At 48.4% G+C, this 12,015-nt stretch overlaps 1 protein-coding gene across 1 annotated transcript in view; it reads right to left on the bottom strand.

The window, feature by feature from the left end:
* The window catches only part of LOC142260548 (uncharacterized), a 104,637-nt gene extending 92,622 nt beyond the window's left edge, over nt 1-12,015 (bottom strand). Inside the window, exon 1 of the mRNA XM_075331984.1 lies at nt 11,947-12,015. The gene's annotated coding sequence lies outside the window, so the exon portion shown is untranslated. The remainder of the gene's footprint in view (nt 1-11,946) is intronic.

Here is a 12,015-nt window from a genome sequence, read left to right as displayed (position 1 = left end):
CCTGCGTTTGCGTGCGTTATAGTCAGGATCCAGCAATTTGCAGTATTTGGACGGAGCTCAAAAACGCTACAAGTAGCGTTTTTGAAACATGTTAAAAAACTGCAAGTCACTGGATCCTCACTATAACGCAGGCAAACGCAGGTGAACGGATGTTAACGCGAGTCCATTGCAAATGCATTGAAATGAAAACGCATTTGCACTGGATCCGCTTGTCCGCTAAAAAAACGTTAAGGACGGATGTTAAAAAGACGTAGTGTGAAACCAGCCTTATACACATACAGATTTCTACAATTCCAGAGCACTTCCTTCACACAAGCCACAAATATCCACAACAATCTATCCTCCGTCCGATTTAATTTACATAACCCAAACATAATAATCTTATAAGTCAGACATTGTATCCCAGTCAATTCCATACATAGCCCACTCATCTTATTCCAGACATCCTTAGCAAAGTTACATGACCACAACACATGACCCACCTCCTCATCACTTCCACACCGCTCTCTTGGACACCGTTCAGACACAGCCAACCCCTTTCTTTTCTGCACGCTCCTCACCGGCAGCACCCCATGCAAAGACATCCACACAAAATCCTTCTGTTTATTAGACAAGTCACAACGCTCCAATTTTTGCCAGACATCTTCCGCTTCTGCAGACTTCAACCCTGCAATCACGCACATCATATCATTCATACACATTCTCTTAGTCAAAACCTTCTTGTTAAGAAAGCTCAACATAGACATTTTCTCCAGATGAAATTTTTTGATAAAAGCTTCCACCCTCAAATACCACAGCGGACACAGAAAAGCAATTGGCTTACTATTGTCCTGAAAAGACCATTGTAGTCGGTTGGCCATAGTGCCGGCCAAATATCTGGCCATACTAGCAGCTTTAGTTTCCTTAGCAAATAAAGTTATTAAAAACCTAATGCCATTTAACCCAATATAAACCTCCAGGTTAGGGAAACCCAAACCCCCATTCCTTCTACTTTTCAAGAGAATCTCTCTTTTAGCTTTCTCTATGTTACTACCCCATAGAAATATAAACAATAATCTATTTATACGCCTAAAAAAGACACACGGCGGAGGAAACACCAACGCCAAATACATAATCATAGGCAATATTACACTTTTAATGACCAATATTTTCCCTGTGAAGGATAATTCACGCAGCCTCCAAAAATCCAATTTCCTCGCTATCTTACCACTCATTACATCCCAACTTTTCTCACCTTTCAACTCCTCATCCAAACTAACACCCAGCACCTCAATACCCTCATTCACACATTCCATATCCACATCCCTCACCTCCTGAGGACTAAAAGGAACCTTAATTTTACTTTTCCCCCAATTAATTTTGAAACCAGACGCAATACAAAATAATTTCACCAACAATTTCACCCTTTGCAAATCACACTCAGAGTCACACAACACACACACATCATCCATGTAGCCCACAGCCTTCACGACCTTACCATCACTACCTGGAACCAAAAACCCTTTCACAACCTTATCTTGCCTAATCGATTGTAACAGAGGTTCTAACACACAAATAAATAAAATAGGAGAAAGTGGACAACCTTGTCTAACACCAGACAAAATCCTGAAAGGTTCCGTGAAAAAACCATTCACCTGCACCACACTCTGAGCACCTTCATACAAACACGCAATCAATCTAACCAAACGCTCAGGAAAACCCATTCTAATCAACACACTAAACAAAAACAAATGGGCCACTCGATCGAACGCTTTCTCAAAATCCAATGCACACACAATTATACTTTTCTTCCTATTCTTACAATCCTCAATCACATCTCTCACCAGGCACACATTGTCATGTATCCTACGCTTGGGCACCGCACAGACCTGTTCCTCACCTATCACTGAAGCAATCACCTCCTTCATTCTACTTGCCAACATTTTTGCATAGATTTTATAATCTGCATTCAATAAAGTTATGGGTCTCCAATTCACCAAACTCCTCTTATCCCCCTTTTTATAAAGTAAAACCACCAATCCTCTCTTCATAGAGTCCGGCATCTCCTTCCCTGTGAATAAGAATTTCACCACCTCCAAGAAGTCTTTACCCACAATGTCCCAGAACTTGACGTAAAAGTCACATGGTATCCCGTCATGCCCTGGGGACTTGTTCTTAGGTGATTTGCTTATCACATCATGGAGTTCCCCCATAGTAATATCATCCAGCAACCTAAGCCCTTCATCCTCATCCACAAAGTTCTTCACCACCTGCAGAAACTCATTCTCCCTGCCCATCTCACATTCCTTCACATCATACAACTCTCTATAAAATCTTGCCACTTCTTTTATCACACCTTCTCCACGCACTTCTTCACCTTCCTCATTCAGCAAAATTCTCATATCTTTCTTCCCTCCACACATTTTCTTAAAGAAAAATCGAGTACATTTCTCATTCTGCTCTTTGATTTCCACTCGAGAGCGGAACACAATCTCTCGACCTTTCTCAGTTATCCAGTCATTCACCTCTTTCTGCGCTCCCTGCAACTCTTTCTCCACACACATACCAAACGATTTACACCTTCACAGAAAAGCAATCCGTCTATTAAAGCGGGTAAAGGCCAATCTTCTCTGTTTAGCCCTGGTGCAACCAACTTTCCGAAAGAAACTGCGTATCCTACATTTAACCCATTCCCACCATTGCAAAATATCACCAAAATCATTTTTCTGCCTCACCCATCCAGCAAACCTCATAGCAAACATTCTTGTAACCCTTTCATCCCCTAGCACACTCACATTCATTCTCCACCTACCCCTTCCATAAGAAAACTCATCCACCTCAAACACTCCCATCAAACATTCATGATCAGAAAAACACACTCTCTCTTGGACATAATTAGTACAGTAAATTGCATCTGAAAGGAAAAAATAATCCAGCCGGGAGTCCGTGCGACCATCCGCGGCATGATAAGTAAAGGGTCCCGGTTTAGTAGCCACTGCATCCTTTAAGGAAAAATCTTTCATTATCTTATTCCACAAAATACCTGTTGCATCCACCTTGTTTTCACAGGCACTTGCTCTTGCAGATTTGGAAAATACACAATTAAAATCTCCTACCACAAAAACAGGAACTTTACCGTGTAAAAACGAAATTAACTTCTGAAATAACAAAAGACGGTCATGTTTGTCCACATTTGCGTAAATGCATATGAGCCTGAAGTCCCATCCATGATAGCACAAAGAAACCAGCACACATCTGCCTTCTTCAATCACGGTGTATTCCTTGACAGAAATGTCCTTATTTTGTATCAACACCCCAATGCCATCATTCCTATTCAAAGCAGAAAAAGACCAGATAGAGTCTCCATATTTCCACTCACTTTTCTTGGGAAGTTTCTTTAATCCACACTCTTGTACACAGACAATATCACTGCCCTTTGAGGCCAAAAAATCCAATACCACTGTGCACCTAGGCAAAGAGGTAAACATACGCACATTTTGTGATAGGATCCTTAGTTGTAACACCATAGAGGTATAGGTTTATGGGAACCAAAGAGGGGAATAAGAAACCGCATTCAAGCAGGTGCAGAGCATTCACATTACGACGGATCTTCAAGCATATCCTCCAGGAGAGCCACCTTGCCGTCCTCCAAAAAACCCACACTGGGAGATATAGGATTAACTGCAGAAAGCGCCTCAGATTGCAACTCGTCCCCCAAGTCAGGAGACAATATAGCATAAGGATTATGTGTCTCTATTGGAGGCGCATGAACCCTTGCCAATAGATTACTCCTTAACCTCTTCACAGATTTATGAGACATTTTATTTTTGTCCAGCACCTTCTTAAAAATAGCACTGCTCTCTGCCCTGGGCATCCTGGCTTCCTCCTTCTCTGGAGACACAGAAAATGTATACATACTAGGGCTCAAGGGAGAAACAGGCTCAGGGCTCAGAAACTCCTCAATCAGCTCTGCAGGCGTGAGATCCAGAGAAGAAGCAGGCAGTGGCACACTAGGAGTTTCTGGCACCACACCCAATGGCTCTGCACACACAGAGGGCTCTGCCACCCCCAATAGGGCTTCCACCTTGGGAAGGTCAATGTCCACCAACATGGCTTGCTTCTCAATCTTGGGAAGATCAACTACCACAGCCCCCATTACAGACACAGCTGGCACCTCAGACACCTGGGGGTTAACAGCGACATTCTCCAGAGCTGGGGTTTGCTTCACAGCCTTATCCTTGTCTCTGCGCCTCACAAACTGAGATCTCTCCAAAAATGACTGGCGATGCAAGCCAGAGCAAGACCTACAAGTGTGATCTCCTGCACCACAGATGTCACACATAGGGGAAAAGGGGCACTCCGAGGCTTCATGCCCCACTTGTTTGCAATTCCTGCAGGCTACACCTGCCTCGCAGTTATCAGCCACATGTCCATATTTGAAGCATTTCCTGCAAAAAGAAGGCTGCCCAGGATAGAAAAGATAGCCTCTATCTCCCCCAATGGAAAAATTCCCGGGAGGGTGCATTATGCCACCAATGTTCTCTGGATCTTGTTTAAAACGCACCCAGAATTTTATGTTCCCATTAACCCCTTCACGACCTTGGACGGATCTATCCGTCATAGATCGTGTCCCGTTAAGCCCCGCCCCCTGCCGCGGGCAGGCGGCGTGGATCGGCACACATATCAGCTGTTTTCAACAGCTGACATGTGTGCCTGCTAGCCGCGGGTGGAATCGCTTCCACCCGCGGCCATTAACCCCTTAAATCTTGCTGCCAAAGTCTGGCAGCAAGATTTAAATGCGCGCGGCCATGTTTGTTACTTACCGCCGCCCCCACCGGAAGTCACGTGTGTTATCACGTGACTATCGGTGGTTGCCATCGTAGCACAGGGTCATGTGATGACGCCTGCTGCTATGATCTTTCACTTTCATTTTCCCTCGGCCGAGAGCAGAGGGAAAACCAAAGTGAGTGAATCTGCTGATTACAGCGGTATAGCTGTGATCAGCAGATAGCGATCAGCAATCGGATTGCTGATCGCTATAGCCCCCTAGGGGGACTAGTAAAATAAAAAAAAAAAAGTAAAAAAAAAGTTTTAAAAAATAAAAAAAAAACAAAAAACCTAAAAGTTCAAATCACCCCCCTTTCCCCCCATTGAAAATTAAAGGGTTAAAAAATAAATAAATATACACATATTTGGTATCGCCGCGTTCAGAAATGCCCGATCAAAATATAAAATCAATTATTCTGATTGGTAAACGGCGTAGTGGCAAAAAAATTCCAAACGCCAAAATTACGTTTTTTGGTCGCCGCAAGTTTTGCGCAAAATGCAATAACAGGCGATCAAAACGTAGCATCTGCGCAAAAATGGTACCATTATAAACGTCAGCTCGAGACGCAAAAAATAAGCCATCACTGAGCCATTGATCCCAAAAAATAAGAACTCTACGTGTTTCGGAAAATGGCGCAAAACGTGCGCCACTTTTATTGGACAAACTTGTGAATTTTTTTTAACCCCTTAGATACAAGTAAACCTATACATGTTTGGTGTCTACAAACTCGCACCGACCTGAGGCATCACACCCAGACATCAGTTTTACCATATAGTGAACACCGTGAATAAAATATCCCAAAAACTATTGTACGATCCCACTTTTTTTGCAATTTTTCCGCACTTGGAATTTTTTTGCCATTTTCCAGTACACTATATGGTAAAACTTATGATTTCATTTAAAAGTACAACTCGTCCCGCAAAAAACAAGCCCTCATATGGCAAGATTGACGGAATAATAAAAAAGTTACGGCTCTTGGAAGAAAAGGAGCAAAAAACAAAAACGCAAAAACGGAAAGTGCCCGGGGGCTGAAGGGGTTAAACACCCCAAACCTATTTTTCTGCTTAATGCCTCCTTTAACAGAAGAGCAATATCTGGCCAAAAACGCTCTAATCATGGCTATGTCTACAAAAGGGTTGTACATATGGACGGTGATGGGCCTCTCCACATTAGAAAAAAGTGGTTTCACCAGGATAGACTGCAGAAACTCGTGCGCCTGGTTCTCTCTCAGCAGCTGGTAAAAATTCAGGCAGTCCTCCTCTGTGTAAAAGGAGATGTCAAATCTACCGGCCTTCGCAAATTCCTGGATGCAAAACACCTTGTCTAGGTCCACTCCGGCCAGCCCCATCACCACATTCCTGACAATGTACTCCGGCCAGCCCCATCACCACATTCCTGACAATGTACTCCGGCCAGCCCCATCACCACATTCCTGACAATGTACTCCGGCCAGCCCCATCACCACATTCCTGACAATGTACTCCGGCCAGCCCCATCACCACATTCCTGACAATGTACTCCGGCCAGCCCCATCACCACATTCCTGACAATGTACTCCGGCCAGCCCCATCACCACATTCCTGACAATGTACTCCGGCCAGCCCCATCACCACATTCCTGACAATGTACTCCGGCCAGCCCCATCACCACATTCCTGACAATGTACTCCGGCCAGCCCCATCACCACATTCCTGACAATGTACTCCGGCCAGCCCCATCACCACATTCCTGACAATGTACTCCAGCCAGCCCCATCCCCACATTCCTGACAATGTACTCCGGCCAGCCCCATCACCACATTCCTGACAATGTACTCCGGCCAGCCCCATCACCACATTCCTGACAATGCACTCCGGCCAGCCCCATCACCACATTCCTGACAATGTACTCCGGCCAGCCCCATCACCACATTCCTGACAATGCACTCCGGCCAGCCCCATCACCACATTCCTGACAATGTACTCCGGCCAGCCCCATCACCACATTCCTGACAATGTACTCCGGCCAGCCCCATCACCACATTCCTGACAGTGTACTCCGGCCAGCCCCATCACCACATTCCTGACAATGCACTCCAGCCAGCCCCATCACCACATTCCTGACAATGTACTCCGGCCAGCCCCATCACCACATTCCTGACAATGTACTCCGGCCAGCCCCATCACCACATTCCTGACAATGTACTCCAGCCCAATATCCGTCCTGTCATCCTCCACCACCTCCAACCGCACAGTATTCTTAATAGCTGCCATTTCTAAAGTGCCCAAGGCACAGGATCACTCCTCCTCAACCCGGAACCCTACTGGGCAAGAACCCCCCCGGCCCAGCCCAGGTCCCAGCATGTGCAGCAGACGCCACACACACCAGGACAATGGAGCGAATTCCCCCAGAGAGCCTGAGCCCAGTAATGGGGAATCTCCACACACCTCCACCTGCAGAGCCGCACACTAGATATATGGCTGCTCTGTGCTTACAGGACCTGTGATGATGTCACATGGAGGGGAGGAGTCAGGGGTCACATGATCAGCTCCTCAGTGTAGTCCTATATTGGCGTGTACACACTGGATGGGATGAGGCGCGGTGTCAGTGGACGGTTATAGTAAACTATTGTTGCGTATGTATGTGACCCCTGTTGCGTATGTATGTGACCCCTTCACACTGTTATTTGAATCTTTGCTTTATTGAATTCTTTATTGATAAGTTCAGGTGAGGAGAAGATTTATTGAGCGACTTTCAAATAAAGACGTTTGGACCTGATCGGTCTTGATCACAAGTTGCTGAAATGTGTGTATGACGTATATGGAGCAGAGCCGCATGTTTATGATGTGTACGTAGCAGTGCTATGTGTGTATGTAACGGAGCCGTGTGTGCATGATGTGTATGTAACGGAGCCGTGTGTGCATGATGTGTATGTAGCAGATACCCCCTTTTACCACTTTATTAATCCCCTAACACCCGTGCATCTCCAACATATTTCCACACGAGGTCCCATAACAATTCCAGCTCTGCTACATGTAAAGTCACAGCGTGATCATGGCACATGACTGGCCGCTATGAGGTTCAGGCAGAGACTGAGCTGCGATCAGTGGTGACATCACTTACGTTAGCCGTGGCCACAGCTGGAGGTTTCCACGGTCCTCCACTTGTGATTGCAGGTAACTTGACCTCAGGTGACGTCAGTGACCTCACCTGAGTTCATTCACTTGTAAGGAGTCGGGGATAGGCCACCCCTGCACAACTGCGGCACACTGAGGGGTTTAGTACAGTGGAACCTTGGTTAACGAGAACAATCCGTTCTGGGACTGTGCTTGTTAACCAAGTTACTCGTTCAGCAAAGCAAGATTTCCCATAGGAAATCATTGCAATGAAGACAATTCATTCCACAACTTGGTAAATGTCCCATCCTGGTCCCCTATTGTGCCATTCCACACACGTACAAACACACACAAACTCTCACGCACATATTATGCTCACCTTACCTTCCGTTCCATCACCGGCCTGCTGGGACTTGCTGTTCGCTAGGTTCACGGGCTGTGTATCGGGTAACCATGACGATAAGGGAGGAACTTCTGCACCTAGAGCGCTGACGTCAAAGGCAGGAGCCTCTGATTGGCCAGCGCGCTGCCTTTGAGTAGCGTCTGACAGCGGAAGTTCCTGCCTCGTCGCCGATGGTTACCGATACACAGCCTGGAGCGGCGAACTACAAGACCCAGGAGGTCGGCGATGGAACGGAAAATAAGGTGAGCATAATACTGTATGTGTGTGCATGCGTGTACGTTTGTGTGTGTTTTGTGCGTGCATGTGTGTGTTTGTGTGGACTGCAAGAGCGGGTCAGAGCGCGGTGGATGTACGGAACCGGATGTGTGTGCAGTGAGTATTTTGCTCATACAGCAAAGCTTTCTCGTAAACAGAGTTACAAATTTACAGAAAGCTTTGCTTATTAAGCGAAATTCTCATTAACTGGGTTACTCGTTAAGTGAGGTTCCACTGTATATTGTATTTCAATGCATAGTACAGTGTGTGGGTCGCCACCAGGTGGCAGTCTGGCCCAAGGATCATATGCTTGGCACCTTGGTTGGCGGAGAGCGGGATAATAGAGGAGGAGGAGGACAGGATACTATAAATAGGGCAGTTAGAGGGAAAGGGGTAGGTGAGTCCCAAAGGAGAAGTAGAAAAGATAAGGCCAACATTGAGATTGATTTCTGACTCTAAAGGCTGCTTTACACGCAGCACCCGCCCCCGTCGTTTGTGCATCATGGGCAAATTGTTGCCATTGGCGCACAATATCGCCGATACGTGTGACGCCCTGGACTAGCCAGGTAGTCACAGTTAGCACCCCGCACAACACCTGTCCCTTAAAAAGGTGTCATCAGCCAACCATCTAGTCACCCCTCTCTGGGCTTGATGGACACACCAGGGGGGCGGAGCCAGGCGGTTAGCCACGACCACCGAGGAGTTCAGAGGGCCGGAGGCGGGAAAACAGTGCAGCCTGACAGTCAGATGAGTTTTAGGAGTGGAGTAGAGAGGAAGCAGGCCTGTGCAGCAGGTCTGCAGTAATCTGACAGGTGCCGGGTAGGGGCCCTGGTACCTCTGGCTAGGAGGCAAGCAGTGGCCTCAGCCTGCAGGTGCCGGGAAGACGGCTCGGTGGAACCGTGGTGGACCGGGACAGGGTAGTGGCCCGCCGGTACCGACCCGGGGAACCGAATCGGAAACCGGAGCACAAAGCGGGGTACTCAAACCCTGAAACGAGGTCCAGAAGCCACTGGACCAAGTTAATTAACTGATTGTGGACTGTAGGTCCTTTCTCACCCAAAGTCCTGACTCAAGACAACAGCCCAACAAGGGGGATAGAAAGCCACCGCACAGGCAGAGAGATCCCACGGGACAGCGTCTGCGGGCAAAGGGGCTCTCCCGACATACACAAAGCCAGGGAGCGGACTCCCGTCGCTGAAGCGCATGCAGTCCACAGCTACACTACACGGTGCAGGAGAAAGGCAGAGACCACCAACCGGGTGGGGGACCAGACGCAGCCAGCTTCGGGCACCGGCCACCATCAACTTGGTTTACCAGAGACTTGTGTATGTTTCTAATCGTGAGTACAACAGTGCCCTCCGGCCGCACACCTCCCTGCACCGCCCAACCAAACAACTCTCAACGGGTCCTGGGGCCACCATCCCTGCCCATGGAGGGGTTAACAACTTGCTGCATAACATCTCCCCCGGGTGTCCCGCAATAGCAGCGGTGGTGTCCACCTTCACCACAACCCGTGGGTGGCGTCACAAACTCAAACATGGCTCCGGCCGTGCACCTACGTCCCCTAAAACCGCCAGCCCCCCTTTCAGATCGAAGTGGACCACGAGGCCCCCGGGTCCGGAGACGCTCGAGCCACCCACCAGTGAGCTTGGATCCAAGCGGCTCGATCGCAGCCGAGCCCGGAGCGGTAGATACGCGTCACACGTACTTACCTTCCTAGCGACGACGCTGTGGGCGGCGAATAACCTCATTTTTAAGGGGGAGGTTCGTGCATTGTCACAGCGACGTCACACAGCGGGCCACCAATAGAAGTGGAGGGGTGGAGACCAGCCGCATTATCGACATGCCCACCTCGTTGCCGGAGGACGCAGGAACGCTGCTGTTCGTCGTTCCCGGGGTGTCACACGTAGCGATGTATGCTGCCTCAGGAACGACGAACAACCTGCGTCCTGAACGAGCAACGACATTTGGAAAATGAACGACATGTCAACAATCAACGATTTGGTGAGTATTTCTGATCGTTAGCGGTAGCTCGTAGGTGTCTCACACAACGACGTCACTAACGACACCGGATGTGAGTCACGAATTCCGTGACCCCGACGACATATCGTTAGCGATATCATTGCGTGTAAAGCCCCCTCTAGAGTCATCCCTAGATCACGGATACGTGGGAGGCTGACAAGTTGTAGAACGGTCTAGTCACGTCCCCTGTGCTTGGGGTATAGTCCAGCGGTCAGGGTGGTGGCCGTGTTCCTGGTAGCGTATTTCCCTACAACGTCCCTAGCGAGACCGAAGTCAATGGCACCCTCAAGCAGAAGGACATGCTTGTTATTGACCTAGGCAGTGATCGAGGAATTAAAAACACTATAAGCTATTCCTAGCACAAACATCCCTGTGGGTGGGATCGGAAGGCTTAAGAGACTACCGTATTTTTCGGACCATAAGACGTACTTTTTTCCCCCCAAATGTTGGGGGAAAGTGGGGGGTGCGTCTTATGGTCTGAATGTGGTTGAGGGGAATGAGGGTGCTGCGGTGGAGCGGGTCATCGGGGCCCACTCATTACATATGCACGCCCATCCTCCCGCCCATCATCTCTCAGCACTGAAGCTGACAGGTGGGCGGGATGATGGGCGGGGGGTGCGCGCATAGTAAACAGCCGGCCGCATGATCACCCCTGGCAACTACAGCCTAGAGTGATCATGTGCGGCTGTTTTCACTGCCCCTCGTGCATCATCATCAGCGCGGGGTGCAGTGAATCAGTATACTGTACTCACCGTTCCCCTGCACCATCGCAATGTCCTCCCGTCTGCCGGCTCAGGCTGTGTGGAGACTAGCGGCGCTCACAGCGATGACATCATTGCTGTGCGCACGTGTCCACACGCAGCCGGAGCCGGCAGACAGGAGGACATTGCAATGGTGCAGGGGAACGGTGAGTACAGTATACTGATTCACTGCACCCCGCGCTGATGATGATGCACGAGGGGCAGTGAAAACAGCCGCACATGATCACTCTAGGCTGTAGTTGCCAGGGGTGATCATGCGGCCGGCTGTTTACTATGCGTGCACCCCCCACCCATCATCCCGCCCACCTGTCAGCATTAGTAGGAAACAAAAACATTTGTAAATGGTTAGATTACATTAACCAAACCACATTTTTGGGTCTATGAAATGGCTGAATTAAGTATTTTCGACTACTTAACCTTCAACAGTCCCCCCTTGACTCACTTCTGCCATCTCCAAATACTAAGGGTACTGTGTTCCCTTAGGAAAAGAGGAAAAAAGATCTGTTGGGAAATCTTGCCTGACTGAACGTTGAGCCATGGGTGGAGAGGGGAATGGGATTTCTTCACCGGTTTGAGACCAAGGACCCCTAGGCGAGTCCTCACCTTTTGTAGTTGGACTTTCCCATGTCTCAAGGGTCTCTAAGTCCTCTCTTCTAACTGTTTCAGCAATGA

This window comes from Anomaloglossus baeobatrachus, unplaced genomic scaffold, assembly GCF_048569485.1.
Source record: "Anomaloglossus baeobatrachus isolate aAnoBae1 unplaced genomic scaffold, aAnoBae1.hap1 Scaffold_130, whole genome shotgun sequence".
Lineage (NCBI taxonomy): Eukaryota > Metazoa > Chordata > Amphibia > Anura > Aromobatidae > Anomaloglossus > Anomaloglossus baeobatrachus.
This window is presented reverse-complemented; position numbering and strand designations above follow the sequence as displayed.